This window comes from Falco rusticolus, chromosome 3, assembly GCF_015220075.1.
Source record: "Falco rusticolus isolate bFalRus1 chromosome 3, bFalRus1.pri, whole genome shotgun sequence".
In the NCBI taxonomy this organism is placed as follows: Eukaryota; Metazoa; Chordata; class Aves; order Falconiformes; family Falconidae; genus Falco; species Falco rusticolus.
In genome coordinates, this window is record NC_051189.1 from 94303156 (window position 1) to 94322922 (window position 19767).

The 19767-nt window shown below is 40.9% G+C and overlaps 1 long non-coding RNA gene across 1 annotated transcript; it reads left to right on the forward strand.

Moving 5' to 3' along the window:
* Positions 1–926: 926 nt before the first annotated feature.
* On the forward strand, positions 927–19412 carry LOC119144168. The gene is made up of 4 exons (XR_005102978.1): positions 927–1047; positions 1152–1392; positions 16523–16591; positions 19174–19412. It is a non-coding gene; the product is annotated as an uncharacterized LOC119144168 (long non-coding RNA).
* Positions 19413–19767: the final 355 nt, after the last annotated feature.

Sequence of the window (19767 nt, forward strand, 5' to 3'; positions counted from 1 at the left end):
TTGCTAAAATGCTCCTTTAATGTGGTGCATAAGAAATCAGGTCTTTCCTTTGAAGTCAGAAGGAAAAAGTAAGGAATTAAATTTCCTGTTCTCCAATTCCCCCCAAATGTAGGGAGTTTATCTTAGAACTTTATTAAAAAGAGGATTGTAGTTTCTCAGGTTTTCTTTTTCTGTGTGCATACGTTTTGTGGCTCATTGAATCTAAACATATTCCTGTTCCCTTTCTCTAGTCTGTAATTCTACCCCCGGTATTAAGACTGATCTTTTGTTTCAAGACAGCAGACCTTAGCAAGACTACATGGGGAAATTTCTACGAAAAAAATGACCCAGTTGTCTTCCCTCCTTCTCCTGTCACCACTTTAAGTGATATTATACCGGTATGCGTTTGATAACAGAGAGGTGGAAATGCTGTTTGTCAGGCCGTGCTCAGAAAACACCCTGATATGATCAATGTCATTCTTCATTAATTCTGCCCAATTGCATGTTCCATAGCATTGGTACAAACCATAGGCCTCACAGTTCTTTATAAGCTGTTTTATTTGTATGTTGTATTCTCCAAAAACATTGCACTGCATAAAATGCATCTTTCCTTTCACCTGTGGAATGATGATGCCATGTCACCATCTTCTCCTCCTTGCAGCAGTTCCTGGGCAACGAGTGAAAAAAGCAAGCTGGACCTTTGGGGTCTCACCTGCCCCAAACCTCTCTCCAGTCCAGGCACACTGCAATGCCTTTGCCACAGATATTTTCTGTAGTTTGGGTTGAATCATGCACCTGGCTGAGCCACAAAGCTGCTGACACCTCCTCAGAAGTGATGTTTCCCAGTGGAAACCCTTGAGGCCTTCACAGTTTCGCCTGTGTCTGGTTTTACTGATGAAAGCCATGGTTATAACCGTGGAGCAGTAGTGCAATAAAGACCCCAAGAATTTCAGAGTTGCACCGTGATAGTCACTGCTGAGATCCCCAGGGAGGAGAAGAGCGACGAGGTGTGCACAGTAACACCTGAACCTTTCACAGCACTGCTGACCAGAGCCACAGCGCAAGCAGGTATTGCAGTGCTCTTAAACCTCTCCAGCAAGGGAGGGGTGGCATTTCGGGGCTGTAACTGTGGGTCCATCTTTTCTTCTCCACGCTGATGCCCTGTATTGCAGCCAGATTGAACCGACGGAAAGCCACAGGACTGCCCTTGCAGGTCATCTCATCCAAGACCTGGATGGAGGCACTGAAACTCTCCTCCTCCTGCAGCTTGAAAGTCATGAGCTCCTTATCCCCCCTGGGGCTTCTGCAGAACCGGCATGTTTGGCGTCATGTACCCTTTCTCTCCTGGCATCTAAAAAGAGTTACGGGATGGTGACAAGGGTATGGAGCAGCTTCTGCCCAAGGAATTCTGAGGTAAACCATGGTGCTTCAGCCCAGGGTAGAGAAGGGAAAGGGGGCAGATGTGGGTGAATACAGATCTGCCTAACTCATGGAAGAGTTAGGCGGTATCAGATGAAGCCAGAGTGGCTGGTTCAAGAAAAAGACCAAAAATATGTGTATCTTGACAAAAGACATATGCATTGAAGCTGCCTGTTGCAGGGTGCTACAAATGCTAATGTTGGCATAGGTTCAAGAACTGGGAAAGTTTGTAGATGAAAAGCATGATGATTGTGACAGACAGAAACCTGTTGAACTGCAGACTGATAAAAGCTGGAAGAGCATTTGGGGAAAGTACCTTTATATACAGCTTTTCCTATTACATCTGTCTCTCAGCATCCACTTCTGGCCACTGTCAGATCCAGGGTGCTGGGCTAGACCTGTGGTCTGACCCAGTCCAGCTGCTCTTAGGCTCATGTGTTACCATGCCTTCATACAAATATCTTAAATCACAGCAGGTCCACAGGATATCTGTGTAGTTGCTCCAAGTTGTTTCTTTTCAAAACTGATCTGCTCACTGATATGGCTTGTGCCATAAACCAGTTGCTTTCCCAGGCTGACAACTTCTCACCATTATCAATGCTCTTACCAGGGCCCAGGCTATCAGAAGGGGCCTCATGCTGCTATCCACTTTGTTAAACAGAAGTTGGTTTTATATTTAGTGGTGCATGGAGTGTACAGATGAAACAAATCATTCCCTATAAACTCAGCAAGATGAATAGGTCCTGTTGAAAGCTAGCAAGGAAGGCTGAATGCAAGATTAATATGCAGTCCCAAGTTATGTTTCCCACAACTTTTATTGATTATTTGGAAAGTAAAAAAAAACCCCATGATTCCTTATATAAGTCAGAGTGAAATTCTTGTGCAACCATTCTTAAAAGAGGAAAATAATTTGTCTGGGAGGAGAGCTCTTTGGTTTCTGTTTGAGGGGCAAGAGGTTTAAGAGCTTCCTGTCATCATTTTAGTGTTGTTTACCAATGAATTCTCAAAATAAGTACAGAATTCACAAGTAGAAATGTTGTGCTGCTCAGAGGCTTCTCCACACTGGAAGGTCACCCTAGACAATAGTAAAAGATCTGTGATCTCTTGGTTTCTCCCACTTTTGGCTCTGAGACTAAATTGGAACTATGAACAGGTGACTCACTGTGTGTTTTGTAACGGTGGGACAGTAAATGTCTCTGTTCTGACAATTTGATATGGAATTGTCATCAAGAAGTGCTTCAGAGTTCAGGGACCGGGTGAGGGATAGACTGTAAGCATACAGTATGTTGTGTGATGCTTCACTGTTTGAAGATCATCCCAGTGATGGGTTAGACCTTATCGGTCCCTCTGTTTCCCCTCTTCTGTACTCAGAGGAAAAGTGACTGACTAATCCTGCATCATTTGCTCAGCTGCTTTGTAGATGACCTTGTTGAAAGGGATGTGCTTTCTGGATTAGGGGGGCTTGTTATATGTCATAAATCTTACAACAGAATGTAAATTGTGTAATTTACACAGAATACAGAACTGCAAAGTCTTTTCTCCTTTCTCAACCAAGAAGTGCAGTTATCATTGTTTTACTAGTCTTAATTATGGGTTTTCTTTTCTTTTATTATTATGAGTGCTTTCATAATCATTACTGCCTGGCTGCAAAGGGAAAGTTCTGACCAAAATATGAATCTATAGCAAGTCATCTAAAGGATGTGAAAAATTATATTCTATAAGGTCCAATGCTTTGTATTGATCTTACAGAAGAGACAAATCTCATGGGTCAAAGTTGAAGTGATATGGACAAGCAAAATCAATAATAATTTTTAAAATAGGCATTTTTTCCCTTTTCTTTTACTAATTCATGAAAAAAACACAAGAGCACCATAAGACTTGCACAATATTGACGTTTCACAGATTGCTGCTGTGTTTTGTTTTTTAATTAATTATGTTTTGGAAAATATTTTTTGCCAACATCCTGTTGAAAATACCTGTTGGCAAAAAGGTATTTTCAAAGCTGAAATCAAGCATTTCTATCCAAATAGTTCTGCTCTCTGTTGTGGCATGGCTAATACAAGGGTTTTTTTGGTACTTTGGACACATAAAAAATTATAGCCTTCCTTCTTTCTTCAGTAACAGTCAGAATTGTCTGTGACGGGTTAGAAGCCCTCTGACATCCTGTGGTGAACCTCACTGGGTGGTTCCTGCCTCCCTGTGCCTTTCCCCATGCCCTCTGAAGGCAAGAGCAGAAGATAACAAGTATCTGTGCCCTAGCTGACACGTCCTCAGTCTGGTATAAGGCGTGTTAAATGAAATTAGCTGAACAAAGGGGGCAAATACATTTGTTTCTGCTTGTGCTGCTGGAACAGCAAGTCCTAGTGGGGAAGGAGCCTACCTGGCTGGGGAGGCTGCTGGAGGTGGTAACCCTTTAAGCAGTAACTGCCAGAAATTTTCTGAGATGATGCCTCTGAAAAATTATTTTTGCTGCCACAGACCTGCCCATATTTTCTGGACACTTGTGCTGAATTTTATGTACTGAGTCTTAGCCTTTTTATACATGGAAAGATGTAGATTTTTCTTTGTTTTACATAAATAAAACCAGATCCTCAGAGCTGGAATTTTCAGAAAGCTTTCCATCACTGAATTAACGGTAGCAGATTTAGAGTAAAGCTGATTGCTTGGGAAACCTTGCAGTCACTGAGGCTCTTGATAGGTGCCTGGCCACTGGGTATGGGATAGGAGGCATTCTGTCCTATCTGCCCTTAAACAGAGTCAAAATCTAGGAGAAATCTCCTTGGTTGAAATCATTCCAGAGCTTCACTGACTCTTGGAGGCTGGTTTGGATTTGATCTAGCATTATCTCAGGTTTCAGCAGGAAAATTTCATGCAGCTTTACCCTGTTACCCTCTCTTTGCCAGCACACAGATATTTAGTTGAGAGCTGCTTAGGTTTTTTTGTTTTTTTCTCTTAGGAAAACCAGGCTGTTGTGGATTTCTGCCATGTACAAATAAACCTCCTCTACAAATTAAAAAGGTCTCTCAGTAATGATTTCCATGACACCCACTCATCAGTGTCCACCTTCTTGAGTACCTATGTGCTGGCATGATCATATTAGTGTCTTTGTTGATGACTAAAATGGAGGCTATCGTTCTGCAACATATGCCAGAAACAAATTTCTGTTGGCAGGCACCCTGGAGACTGAGATAATTCATTTTAAAAAAATAAAATAAAATTATAAACCAGATTTGAATTATTTTGTTAAAGAGCTCAGGAAAATGCTTCTTTTCCATCTTCTCTCTTTCCGTAAGTACTCCTAGAATTTTGCCTCATCCTGCGTGTAGTGCTGGGGCCTCTTGCTTGAAAGGAATAAAACCAGATGTAGACCATGATGACTTTTTTCATTGGCCAAATTTTGGCTTGCTGTTAAATATTGTTATTATTTAAAATCCTCAAAATACTCTATGTACTGAATAGACTAGTGGGAGAAATGTCACCCCTAAGAGTGTTTTTAGCTCCAAGAGCCTATTGCATAGAGCATGCCTTGCACCTTGTGTAGGATAACTTGCAAACTGGAGACAGTGTGTGTGGAGCTGGGGACAGGGGAGGAGAACCCAACACACCTAATTATAGCCTTTAGTATTACACAGCATTTAGCAGCCATTAAACGAGCAGTTGTTTGATTTCAAAGCTCTTCTAATTGAACATTAGTCACATACTCTCCCTTGTCCTCTGTTTGCTGTGTTAAAAATCACAGCCCTAAAAGAGCTTACTTGAAAGATTCCATAATTAAGTAGCCACTTAGTCAAGGAATGTCAAAACCCTTCTGTCCCAGGGACAGCAGACAAGCCTTCGGGTGAAGGGTTACACCACTGTAGCCAGTGGCAGGATCCAACCAAAATTACATAGAATCGTAAAATGATTTAGGTTGGAAAAAACCTTTAAGATCATCAAGTCCAACTGTTAACTTAGCACAGCCAAGTCCACCACTAAGCCATTCCCTAAGCACCATGTTTACATGTTTTTTAAATGCCTCCAAAAATGGTGACTTGACCACTTCCCTGGGCAGCCTGTTCCAATGATTGACAGTCCTTTTGGTGAAGAAATTTTTACTAATACCCAATATAAACCTCCCCTGACACAACTTGAGGCTGTTCCCTCTTGTCCTGTTGCTTGTTATCTGGGAGAAGAGACTGACCCCCACCTGCCTACAGCCTCCTATCAGGGAGTTTTAGGGGGTGATAAGGTCCCCCCTGAGCCCCCTCCAATCCAGGCTCAGCACCCCTGGTTCCCCCAGCCGCTCCCCATCAGACTTGTGCTCCAGACCCTTCCCCAGCTCCGTTGCCCATCTCTGGACACGCTCCAGCCCCTCGGTGTCTTTCTTGTAGTGAGGGGCCCAAACCCCAACACAGGTTCACCAGTGCCCAGCACGGGGGGGCGGTCACTGCCCTGGTCCTGCTGGCCACAGTATTGCTGATACCATCCAGGATGATGTTGGCCTCCTTGGCCACCTGGGCACACTGGGGGCTCATGCTCACCCAGCTGATGGCCAGCACCCTCAAATCCTTTTCCAGCAGGCAGCTTTCCAGCTGCTCTTCCCCAAGCCTGTAACATTTAAAAAGTGCAGTGGGAAGTGGATGGAAGGGGTGTAACAGAGCAGATTGAAGGGGAGAAAGAAAAACAATAGGTACAAATTTCTACCAGTTTCCTCAGGCATCCATAGCAGCTGCTTAATGATACATGTATCATTATATCTTGGAGTAGTTGGAGGGCAGAAGCAGACTTGATTACACTACAGACAATTGTTTCACAATAATTCTGGACCATTTTTCATTAGCTGTCTCCCCTTACAGCAAAACAAGGGATAATTTTTTTTAAAAAAAATCTTATACCTCTAGAAGGTTGTCCAACAGTTAAAAATTTTTAATAATTCATCATGCGAAACATCTTGAGCTAAATACTAAATTTCCCAGCAATAACAACAAAAGATGGATGGAAGGAGCTGAGGTTAACTTGCTCTGATAGAAACAAAAGGGTAAATAAAAAGAATGATGCTATCACTTTTCCATGATTTATCAGTACATTTTTATTACACCCTCCTCTTTGACGTGTTTTGTCACTCAGTATGTTGAGCCAAACCAGTTCATTCCAAGCAAGCTGATTAAGTAACTGATTAAAACAAAGCAGCAGATTTGTCTGCCTATAATCATTTACCATGACACAAGCAATAGGTGGCAGGCCTTACTGGCGAGTGCAGCTGCTGACATTACCTTTTAGGACAGATAAGGACTTGTGGGTTTGACCCCCTGGCCTAGCTCATCAGGTCACCAAGTAATACGGCTGTAGTGGTGCGAGCAACAACTTCAACAGCAATTGCTGTGTTTTCTTGCTTTTGCACCATTATAGAAAGATGACTCGTTCATAGTAACATTTAAATGTGAGGCTTCTGACTTCATTAAATGGACTTAATGTACCCAGCTATGAGCAAGGAGCAATCTGTAGGAAGAGAAGCCCTGTTGCTTATTTTAGGTCTGCTTCCCAAGGCGCACTGTGATTGCTCCTCAGGTCAGGTAAGGGTGACTAAGACCTAAGTCAAGTTCTGAGCATTATATGACCTCCTGTTCAATGACAACTTGTTTAGAGGACTTACTTGGGTAGAAATGAGGAGGTGATGGCAGCTGAAGTGGAAGAAGCCATTTCAACAGTGGTAGCAACAGTTCTACACTGAGGATGGGCAGCACCTTCTACAGGAGTCAGAGCTGGGATACAAAGTTGAAACAAAAGACCTGCTGCTACAAACTTGTTCATGCTGCTGAGAGGAAAGCAAAGTTGTTAGTGACTGCAGGTCCCCCCCAGAAATAACTTCTGTCTTCTGATCTCTCTCTCAGAGGTTGGAGCCAGCTTGGCTTTCCAGCACAGGCAAAGCAGGTGATGGTGGTGGTCTGAATCATTTGGCATTTGTTTCTAAATGCTATTTTGGGTGCCTGAGGATTCAGCTCAATACCTAGGATTTACCAAAACATGTTAGAGAGGTGAAATGAATGGGAGTGAGAGTAAGAGACTTACACCAACATCTACGGTTTGGAAGACGCTGTGCAGGGTCTGTCTGCCACGGGGTGTGCTTGGGCACTACGGGCTCTTCCTGCAAGATGTTTTGAACACAGCTGTAGTGAGTTAATGCACTAGCTGCCTGCCTCTTGGAAATGCCTAAACTTTGGAAGTCAAAACAAGGCCACTGCTGTTCAGGATCCCAGTGTGGGACATCCTTATAGGCAGTAATGTGTCCCAGGAGCTCTGTTTCCAAGACCTACTCTTGTGATCAGAACAACATGAAGCAACTGCCGCAAATGGCATAAATACTAGATTCTGATTCTTCATCTGTGGGTAGAAAATGCATTTTTTTCTTTCCTAAGAGGACTACAAATTTTCAAATTACACAAAAGAATCTTGTAACACTTAGGTGTTGAGCCCTTAAAATATTGAAATGAGATGATATGCGTTAAATGCACCCACATTCCCTACTTCAACTTGGTTATTGATACAATTAAAAGCACTTCCAAATATAAGTCCACTGGAAGTTAGACATGCTTTTTAAAATTGCTGGTATAGCAAGTGATACTGCAATCAAATGTGTTTTGAAATACAGGGTCCTGCACTGCTCATTGCATTGTAACCTAGACACTTCTTTAATCTTACTCAATCCATCATTGTCTTGTTTGAAGATTGCAATTTCCGTAGGTTTTCAGAGAAAAGGAAGATAGTGGCTAACCACAGAACACAGCAAACTGTAAAACATCTTGCCATGTTCACTTTTCCCTTGCCCTAGCAATTGATGCTGTTGCTTCTCTTGCCCTGTGAGTTATAGCTTTAGTAAAGCAGTGCCAGAATCAAGTCAGCGGGCCTCTGCTGGCACTGCAGAATGACAATTCTTATCTGTTTTCTATAGCCTGACATTTTCAGTAAGCCTGGAAGGTTTGGTTAATAGGGTTTGTCAAAAGGGAGCTACAGTATAAAACATTGAAATATGGAATGAGATCAAAGCAGAGAACCTGTGTCACGTTAAATGTTACCAAAGCAATTTCAAGGAGACTAATTATTCACAATAGATAACTAAATTGTAAATCTCTATTACAAGTGGGGGATTGAATGTGAGTTTCCTTGGAAAGCAGTGCTGAAGTCTGCTACTTTAATATCTAATGCATAAGGAAAATGGCAGATGTGCCAGAGGCTTGGGAAGTTGAGAGGTCAAAGAATGAATGGACATAAACTCCTGGATTCACTCTGCAAGTCCTGAAAAGACATATTTGCATTATAAAATGCCTGATAGACTTTTTTTTTTAAATAGTCTGATATTGAAAGCATTCTGATATAATAATTCCTTATGACTATTGCTAACTAGAGAAAGGAAGGGACAGACATCAGAAGAGAGACATCTAGGTATGCTTAAGGATGCGTATGTGAATTTTCAATGAACATTCATAATTGGGTGATAATCGGGTCCTTCCTAAAATTCCATGGCCTGCCTTTTGGGTGCAAATCTAGGATGGGAATTGTGCTTGTTACTGCCACTGTGAAATCCTGCATCCTATTATGAAATAGCACATAATGGTTAATCTGTGCCCTGAGGAGGAACTTGTCCCTGTCCTTTCTATTATGAGGCATTTTGTGAGAAGAGGAAAGGTAGTGGACAGTGCCTATGAGAAGGGGCTCTCTGAAATATCCTTTTGGAATAGAATGCAACGTTTCTTGCTTCTGTTCTCTAGATTGCTTTTGTTGTCTAGATTGTGGTTCAGCCTTATGGATGCTTTTAGATGTTCTTATTTATAATAGAGGGTGCATTGTGGCACAAACTGTACATCTGACCATAGTTTTCCTGCTGTTGCCTCTGTTCTCCATCTTAGTTACTGCTTCTGCTAGCATTTGCCGTGTAAATACAAGGAGACCTACCAATGTAAGGCAATGTGCTACACGACTGGAAGTGTATTCCTAAGAACAAGGATGTAGCTATACACCACGGTGGCTGAACTCTTCTTTCTGGACTCAAGGGTATCATCCAGTCTATTAGAAAACCTCCCTGAAGAAGCTCTTGCTTATTTATGGCGGTGCTGAAGGGGGAAACTGTTCAGAGCATACCAGGAATTTCCTTCCTGGTGTCTGTCTGTGCAGCTGTGAGAGGAAATAAATGCAGTAGGGTTATCTCTGGCAAAGCATATACTCATAAATGGGGCTCCAGTTCTTGGAGTTGTTGGGGATTAATGAGGAACGTTTATATCCGGATGATTGCATTAGATATGACATAAATGTAGATAAGGTGGAGGAGAGATGGATTTCTTTACTTCCAAAGGAATATGTGAACTTCCAAGAGTTCTCTGTATTGGAGCAAGTTTACAAATTCCATTATTCTTTGCCATAAACATTACATGTTCTTTTTGCTTTTTCTATTGACAGCCAGCAATGACCTGTATAACTGGCAAAGAGAAAAAACAGTACCTTTGGCCAGGTAGTGACCATGATGACACTAGAACTTCTTATTATGATGATGGAGGGTCCTGTTACCTGCAAATGCATTTATATAGTTGATTGCATGGGCTTTAAGCAATAGACCACTGATTCCTGTTGCCTGGACCTGGGACTAATCTGAGCCTAGGCAGGAGAAGCCGAAATGGTCTGGTTGAAGCTGATGGTCTCAGCAGAATTTCAGGACTTCATAGATTTGATGGATTTTCAAGTTGTCTGCTCTAACAGGCAGGATAATTCTGTCTGTGTTACTGCTCTTGTGAATACCTTCGACATAACTGTAGCAGATTAGTTATAGCTAACGTGCATGAACTCTGCAAAGAGCTTTGTGCAGTACGTCTTAGAAAACACTGGGCTACCTGCATGCATCACACACTCACTGTGCTTGCACAACAAAGTTGATGTTTCTGGAGCTGACTTGTCAATTATGCACCTCCCTCTAAGACCGATGAATCCTAACATACCAAATTCATGTTGCTTCACTGTGTGTCTAAACCAGAACTATTTATGTCCACAAAGTCATGAAGAGAAATACTGCAACTCTTGTCCAGAGGAATTATTTCTTGTCTGTCTTATATCTATATCTAGAACACAACCCTTAGATGGTCACATCAAGGAATGAACTATCAAGAAACTACACAGAGTTAATGTGGGTTGTTTCACTCGTGAAGTCATTCTGTACACAAACATTGCTAATTATGAAGCTGTTGGCACTATCGTGTTGTGGATGTTTGTTGAGGTTATTTTAGGAAATCACTGTTGTTGGGAGTCTTTAGGTCAGCAAGGTGAATATAGCAATTCTCACACCTCACAATTTTAATGCATGTTTTCAGACAGCTTGCTTAGACTTCATCAGCAGTAAAGCTAGTATTGATGTCTGTCATATATAAGCAGTAATTACTAGGAAGCATGCATTTAATTCTTCCTGCACTTCATTTCTTCTGCACTGAATTTGTATTCATTTTCATTTAAAAGGTTGGCAATAAAATAGTAAAGGACAGAGTGGTACCAAAGAGTACAGTGAAATTAGTACAAAAGCAGAAATGACATTTCCTGAGTTTGTGTACGACACAATTTACCATTCAGCGTAGCACTTCTTCCAGCTGGTAATCCATCAGAGTTGCAGGACAAGGCAGTGCTTTGTGGACAGTCTGCAGTAGGTGGTTGCTACATTAATAGAATGCAAAGGAAAGGTTTGTGATAGGGAAAAGAAGAGCCTAGAGGCTGGAATATTGGCACTGAAAAGGGGGGTTAAAGGTCTGACCTTCTGGGAATAGCCTGCAGTGTTTTCATCTCAGTAAGGTGTAGAGGTTCTCTTCCATGCTGGTGTAGCTGGTATTTCTGAAGTTCCCAGTAACTCCAGGGCTAATGTCAGTCCAGAGTCTAGTGGCAGAAGACAGCATATTCACAAAGTTTTCAGTTGTGAATGTCTTTCCAGCAGAGGACACAGAAAAGAGACACAAACCTCATCCTTGACCAATTGGGAAATCTGTCCGATGCTCTTAGTCAGTCATTCATATCGTGATGTGTGTTAGTTCTCAGATCTGGGTCACTCCATTTGGGAGTCACATCCCATTTCATAATTAAGGGATTAATTTATAATATTATACGGTGAGGAACTAGTGCTTGATGGAGAGGATGGAAGTGCAGCTTGTTAGCTAACCCCTTTCCTAACATTTTACAGCTGTTGAGGCCAGACAAAAATGGCAGTCTGGATGCCCTAACAGACGCTGGGGTTTAGCCTGTAGAGGTGAATGCAATAAGCATTCTGGACCCAATTGAGGTCTATGATATCTGAAATTCATTAACAAAATTTATACATGTGGAAGTTTAATTTTTCCTCGGCTATATGGGAGTAGGGGCTTTTTTTGTTTGTTTTTTCCACAGCTTTGAATTTACAGTTGAGTTTAAGCAGCTCTCTTGCACAGGTGATTTTTAAGTGAAAACTATATTCTTTGAGATCTTTGGACTGGCTCAGTTTTTAAACTTTGATATAAAGCTGTTTTCTTTTTACTCCTTTACCTGGCTGGATTCTTTAAGAACTGCTGCAGTTTGATTGTCATGAAACTCTTCTCAGACTTTCAAGAAACCAGTGCATCTTCTGTTTAATGAAGTGTATTTTTTGGAAGGTTTTGCAAAAGGTGCCTGCTGGTGCTGCGGTTATATTTTTTATTTTCCATTTGTGGCAATCTTTGCATTGACTAATGCTCGTGTGAAACCCATCTGTGCTCTCCTTATTTTTGGTGACGAGCCAAACACAAAGTCAAAGACAAAGTCCCAGCAGTCAGAAGGTATAAAATGGGCTGTGGATAGGAAAAAACATTTCCAGTGATTTTTCTTACCTTCCTTCTAGGCACTCATTCAAGAGCCTGTTAGTAATTTATTCAACAGTCCACACATATGCGAGGATAGAAGAATGAAGTCTTCTCAGAGCTCTTTGCATTAATAGTTATTTACTTCCCTATAAACTGTCACAGAGCAGTGAAATAAACTTTCTGAGAAAGGAGTCCTCTAGTCATTCAATTGTGGTGGAGCCACCTCACTCCAGAAATGTGATGAAACATGCTCCAGGGAGGTGGAGCCGCTGGGGTGCTGCCGAGTGACTTCCCTCTGGTATGAAATACTGAACTTAACATGAGATTTTCCTAACCAGGGGCTGCCAGAACACCCTGTAAGTGGTGCTGATGCCTTTTGAGACCAGCACATAATAATGTGTTCTGGTCATCTTATATGGAGTTGGTAAAATCTAGGATTATAAATTGTTCTGCTAGCTGTTATTATCCATACTAAATGATTTCTTGGTACTTCAGAAAAGAAAACTAATGCACAATTAAGAAAATGCCATTGTTATCTCTTCTGCAAACCACCTTGTAATATCATCAGCTACAGCAAATCAGTCCATTTTACTACAGAATTATGTAATTTAATTGATGGTTAAAGTTCATTCATTTTAATACATTTATTATATAAACATACAGAAAGGCTGAAGTAGAGGGAAGAACCTTCTCTGGGTTGCATGTTCTTTTTTTTATTTATATTCATACTCTATTTTTTAAAATATTTAGTTGCAGAAACAGTAACACACTTTTAAAATAAACTTTGCCTGGCACCATAGGAAAAGGGAAGAAGGTTTTGAAGAGGCATTTACACGTTGGCCAATAAATGACTCAGCAATTTGCATCTGCAAGGGAGCAATCTTTTTTTTTCTTTTTTTTTTTTTTTCCTCCCCCTAAATAAGCCATTGCATTCAAAGTTGATTTGTTCCAAGGAAAGGAGCTGAAATTAGTTACTGACATGCAATAATTCATTTCTTATTTTTCCAACAGTAATTAAATTGCCCGGAACTGTTGTCATTTAACAGCCTATTAATTGACTAATGTGCATTACTTGCATGCAAGCTATAGGTAATACCCAAGGATTAAGAAAGGAAGAAAGAAGCAGAAGGAAAACCTGACTGGTTTTCATGACCATCATAGATGAATGATTAATTTATTTCATAATGGAATGTAGGTTTTGCAAATGCAGATAGGTTAGATTTTAAATATGCAATTTCATCAGCAATAGTCCTAAAACAGGAAATAGTAGTCAGCTATTAATTCTTTGGAGAGGAGCAAAATAACTGATCAGTTGTGATTTCTTTCAACCATGTGGAGGTTATATAGCTCTTCCTTCCTTAAAAATCAATGATTTCTCCTTGGGTCAGTATTTTCAGTAGAAAATTCCTTCCTCTAATCATATCGTTGGCAAAACATTGTGATATTTTCTTCCTTTTGTTCAACATAAAAACAACCAACACCGAAAGAAACTTTATCATGTGCATCGGATAGTCTCAGCCTAATAGCAACTACACACAAAGGTGGATATAGGCAAGTTCAGCAGCTTTGATTCGGTCTAGTCAAATATGATACATTCCAGTGCTGTATTAGTGGCCTATGTGGGGTAAAAAAAATCAATGAGGTCAACATCTAGATCCCAGCTGAGAATAATCCACTTCATAAAAATAAACCAAAAAGTCCAACCTAAATGATTTGGTGATTCTGTCACAGTAAACTCTAATTTATAGTGTTGCAGGCTCCTAAAGGAGTCTACAACTATATGAATAGACAGGGAAACAAAGGTCAAGTTTTTAAAGGGAGAGGTGTGAGATGGGATTTTCTAAATCACCTAACCATCAAGAGACTAATAACGAGAATGTCTTTCTATGAAACTGGGAATCATCAGTTAGAAGACATAAGGAGGGAAATGAATTGGATATATTAGCTGCCTAGATGTGAGAGAAACATGGAAATGCAGTCGAATGAAGCAGCAGTTAAGACAGCAAGGAAAAAAAAATACAAATACATAAAAGCCATCATGTAGGGCTTCTAGGAGGATCAAGGGGAATGGAATAGCTCTAGGACACAAGGCTGAAGAGAGCATCCGCATTGTTCAGTTCACACACCATGGCTGGGAGTTGTTTGGCCAAATGCAGGAGTCAACAGTGCCCATGTCTCCATCTGCTTGGCTTTCTTTGCAAGTTTGGCATGAAAAACAGGCACTTCTTCATACTGTTTTTCCTCATGTAAGATACAGCAGAAGAACTGTGCTCTGCAGGTGCTTATTCTTCTCCATCGGCTATTGAAAGGGAGCCTGCATCGATAGATGGGATGTAGACACCTCCACTGCAGATCTGTGAAGTTAGAGAAGATGGATCCCATCACTGACCCCAATGGTTGCCTGTCATATCTGGGGACTTGACCAAGTACTCAGTTCTTTAAATGTCACTGAACCTACAGCACACCCTAAATATGGCTGAGCTGTGGTTTTCAGGTCACCACAGGTAAAGCTAAGCCTTCGGACCCCTGTGGCCATGGTGCAGGAAGGACACTGAGTGTGCAGCCAGGCTCCCGGGCAGTCAAGGCTGTCTTTCAAAGTGCGACTTCATGTAAGCCCATAACATGCTCGTGTTTATTTCAATAAAACAGTCATTTAGACAATAGCTAAGTATATCTGGAAGAATATATGGCAAGGCAATGAAACTATTAATAACATTTGGATACCTCCTGCACTGTGTTAATGCATCACAAGTTAGCACACTATTGATTCAGTATCAAATTTCTGAGAAACAATCCTCTTACCAATATCTAGGATCTGATGTTGTAATTGAACCAGAAAATGTAAGATTCCTAGCATTACTGCTGAGAATTCTTCCCAATAAATGTGTGTTTTCCACTGGGGCTGAAATCACTGCAAGTGATAGTTTTAATTTTTTTTCCTTTTTATATTTTTCCTATCATACAGGTTCCTTTTCTCCCCTCTGTGTGTAAAAGAAACATAATGGGGCCAATTCTTGCATCCTACTATCTTGACTTGTGGGAGGATCATTTGAGATACTTGGTTTAGATAATTAAATCTTTTGTGGAAGTATTAAATTTTGAAAGAAAGGAAATAGGTGGTCTTGGAAAATACTGTGTAGGAAAAAAGCACCTGTAGGAATCATAGGCAGTATAAGCCTTTGTCACTGTGTGAGGAAAAAGGAGAAAGAACGGAGTAGAAAAGAGAACCCTGGTTATGACACTGAAGCATAAGGAAGAAAAAATGGTTCGTGCTTGAAGGAGAAATGAAATAGTGCTAAGGAAGGAAGTGACAAGAAGAATGGCTGAGTATTTGGCCTCTTAGTTTTGAGTGGGTGCCAGCATACCCCAAAACAGATGGCACAGCAGTTTATTTCCATTACACATGCCTTCTCATTTCAGGGTCTCCCTCAGATATCCATATTTCTTTTATCCAGCACCTTACATCTACAGCTATTAGCCTCCAGTTTTTTGTCCGTAAGGACTGAAGAAATCCTCTTTTTGTTTTTTTCCCAAGCTCATTTTGATTTTCCTTCTTAGGTCTAGGATAACATAAGACTGGTTTCTTTCAGAAAACAAGATCGTAAAGGGAAGCCAAAAGATTGTTATTATTATTTAGTATCTTTGGCTTTGTTAGATGCTAGTCGTTGTTACTTTGTGCAGTACACCTGCCTTTCCTCCCAGTAATATCATTCTTTCTCCTGGTAAGTGAGTGGCCTCAGCCACAACATCAAAAGTTGTGAAGTAAAAGCATACTGTTATCAGACAGCAGGAGATATAGCTATGAGAAAGGGTGAACTAGAGAGTTAGGAACATCGCTGCCATCATAATAGCATCTTTTTTCAAGTTACATTGGTAGATTTATGCCAAAATCGTCAAAACTGCATTTTTTCACCTGGTTCTAGCCTGTGCGGTTGCAGTTGCTCCCATGCTGGATGTGGTCTGGACACATATGCCTCTCCACTGGCTTTCCAAAGTGCCTGGATGTTTTTTTTTTTTAACTGAAGCTTTACTGCTTTGTTTTGGTGAGAGTCTGTTCCGTGTGAGAAGCTATGTGGAGTGCAGAAAAGCTGGTTCCTGGTAGGAGGCCAAGAGTTCTTCCTTATCTGTAAATGGTTCATCACATACATAGTTAATGCCAAGTAGCTGAATAGCCACAGCTATAAATAACTTGCTAGTTACGTGTATTTTGTACTTTGATTGTTTTTCCATAGCTAATTACATATAACAAATATAACATGTCAAATGTAGATAACCTAGAAGTTATTTATCCCCTTTCTTATTCATCCTAGATGGCTTTTAACCAAGAACATACATTCACAAAATATGCCTGCAAACCACAAGTGGCAAAATCTGAACCTGTAAGTACACGTGATCTACTTTAGAAAAGACATGTAGCAATTAACAAGGAAGAAATGACACTGACTTTTCATAGCTGTGTTGCACACTTATCAAAACATTGAAATCTGAAGAACTTCTGAGCCTCTCATAATTTCTAAACAAGTACAGTCCAAAATACATTTCAATCTTCCAATTGATTGGGCTGCAGAAGAAAAAGGAATTTCAGTGGTTGAAGTCCAGTAATGTTTTGTCCCAGACCAAATGTAGCAAGCAGATATAGTAATTATGAATTGTCTGCATCAGACGTAGTTCCCAAAACCATTTGACGTATGATCAGACTCTGTGGTTCTTCGTAAAGCTGCAGAGTTAATCTGCTGCCTCGTTAGGCTAGCTGAGTCTGACTGACCTCATGGAAAAGTACTACAGACCTGTATACCTCTCAGATGTAGGAGCACAATGGCAAGTACGCACAATTTTTCACAAAGATACCTTAGCAAGGATGCCAACCTCATGAGGAAAATATTAAAATAAGATTTAAGTTTTGGTGGCTATAGCTAACGTCATGGAAATTTAAAGCTAACTTCTTATACTGGTGTATGCACTGCCATACCAGTGAGCTTGAGTGTCTGTTCATTCCCAGTCCAGGTCAGAATAGGAGGTTTTAGATAAATGGAGAAACGTGACCTGAAATTTTCTATTGATAGATCTGAATTTTTGCTCTTTACATTGTAGAAAAGCTATTCTAAATTAATTTTGGAATTTTACATTACGTTTGGCCAAGCAGCAGTAATTAATCAACACTCCCAGTGCTTACATCTAGTTTCTCCTCTATATATGAGACATAATGCAAATACAGGTGGGTTTTTTTTCAGGCGGAAGTACCTCTGCATGAGAATTTACACTTGTAGCTGTTGTTCATGTGATTAAATAGTTCCTTGAGCCCATGACATCATCATCCTGGATCACCACAGCCATGAGTTCGCATGTGCTGGTGGTGCTCAGGCAGGGTTTCTATCACTGCAGGCATGGTCCGAAGGTGTTGCCATTTCCCTCCAAACTGGGGGGTGGGGTGGGGTGTGGGGGGGGTCGAGGGGGGCTGTTATTTAGCACACAGGTTTCCAGTTGCCAGTGTCTGGAGCTCACACGGTCATAAACCAACAAAGGGAAAAAAGAGAGCACATAACATGGGATTCAGAAATAATTCATGATGATTTAGTTTAATTTGAGTTACTATAACCCTAAAGCTCCATTAAAACCTAAAATGAATGCTATTTCCTCCTGAGAGCAGAGAACAATCTGCTAACTTTTGCCAAGATGAGAGCTATTATGGTGTACAACATGAACGCATATAAATTACAAGGTTTATATTTGCTGGTTTTCCTAATGTTAACTTTGACTGGCATGTCAAATTAAAAGCAAGAGGGGGAAAAAATAGAAAAACCTGCATCAGATTAAGAAACATGTAAGGCAGTGTAATTTCTAACTACAAAACACAAGACCTTCACACTTCAAACAATCCAAACAGGTTTTCTTTTAATGATTAGGTTTCACTTTTTTCCCCTTTATGCTAGAGATGCATAGAGAGCTACAGTAGTATTTGGAAATAATTCAGTAAGCTGGGTATCTCCTTTTTTCACAACTGTGGTAACACTGGGGATGTTTCAGGTTTCCTACTGTTAATGTTTGGTGCAAGGAATGCAGGAAAATTAAAGTAGGTTGAAAATTCCTGATTGAAACGAATGTAGAAAATCAAATACAATTTTGTATCTCAGGACATGACACTGAAATTGGCCTGAGCGCTCTCGTAATGGCCCTTGCAGCCTTTTGCAGGTAAACAAATAGGAAGTTGCTTTCCATTAAGGAAGACAGATGCTGCAGAGAGCCTGGGTCTCCCCAGAGCAGCTGCTCTATCTAAGATCCAAATAGGTCATTTAAGCCCTGATCCCACAATGAGAACTATTGGGTCAGAATGTGCGTATCCAGGGATTAAGTCATGACCTGATAAAAGTGAAAAACTGGGATTTTTATATATACTTAAAGCATGTTTTCAGAACATGAATATTTCAGAGGGAATTTTTTTCCTGCCTCACTCTTCGTATTTGATACGAAGAACTTCAACTTTTGCTCATTTCAATTCAGCTGATTTTCACTCCCATTGTTCAGCTCTTTTTTCATTCAGATAGTTTAATTTACCTACTCTTTTATACACACAGCTACTGTGTTTATGGATAGTGAAATGCTTTTCTATATGTCAAATGAGCTTTTTAAAAGTATTATACTCTGCAGGCATGCAGGGGATGATGTTTAAACATAGCTTTCTCCTGCCTAGGCTTCCACTCGATTGAATTTTGAATCTCCTATGAGGTGAAAAAAATTGATTATGGGACATTTTGGATAGGGTTTGGAACATAACTGTCTGGCTATCTATTGATGTGCATTACCAGAAGCATCATAAAGCAACTGGGTCCAGGATGTCCTTTAAAGGAGATTATTGGGTAGGGAATGGCTTAACGTTTCTAGCTTCTTGTTGAATATTTTGAACGGGGAAGGGTACTGCTGTAGCAGTCTACATTACTGGAATGTGCTCTTTTCCCTCTTACAGAAGCTGAAAAACTCATCAACATGTGGTTGGAAAGGCAACAACTGCCCAACAAGCCAGGAGCAGCAGGGGATGGATGGGCAGACACAGACTGAAGGCTCCCCTCTGCCTTGGCAGTGAGCTGGGGCAACTGGTGCTGTGGTGAGGAGAGTGGGGGGACTGCCTTTCCCTCTGACCCTCATCGCCTCCCCCCACATGCCTTCTCCATCAGTGGCAGGAGAAGCTGCCTTAGCATCTCAGTCCTCTTGTATGGTCTGTAGGGTCACCTCTCGGTTTTGTTACACCATCCCTGTCTGCTTGCTGCTCTAGGAGGGATGGGGTAGGGGCAGCAGTTCCCTTCACTATAGTTTTTGGCAACAGTGGCCAATCCACAGTTAATGGCAACTCAGATGCCAACAGGAATGAAGATATGCTTTATTCGTACAATGAGCTTCAGAAGATGTCTCAGAGTTGTTCGGTGTTGGGGTTAAGAAAAGGCTGGAACAAAGCTGTAATTTTGCTTTTTTTTCCTTCTCCTGCACCATCACTTGTGTTTTAGCCCTTTGCCTGCTGGAGAAAATATGAATTTTATATTCCTTGCAGCTTTGGTCCTTCCAT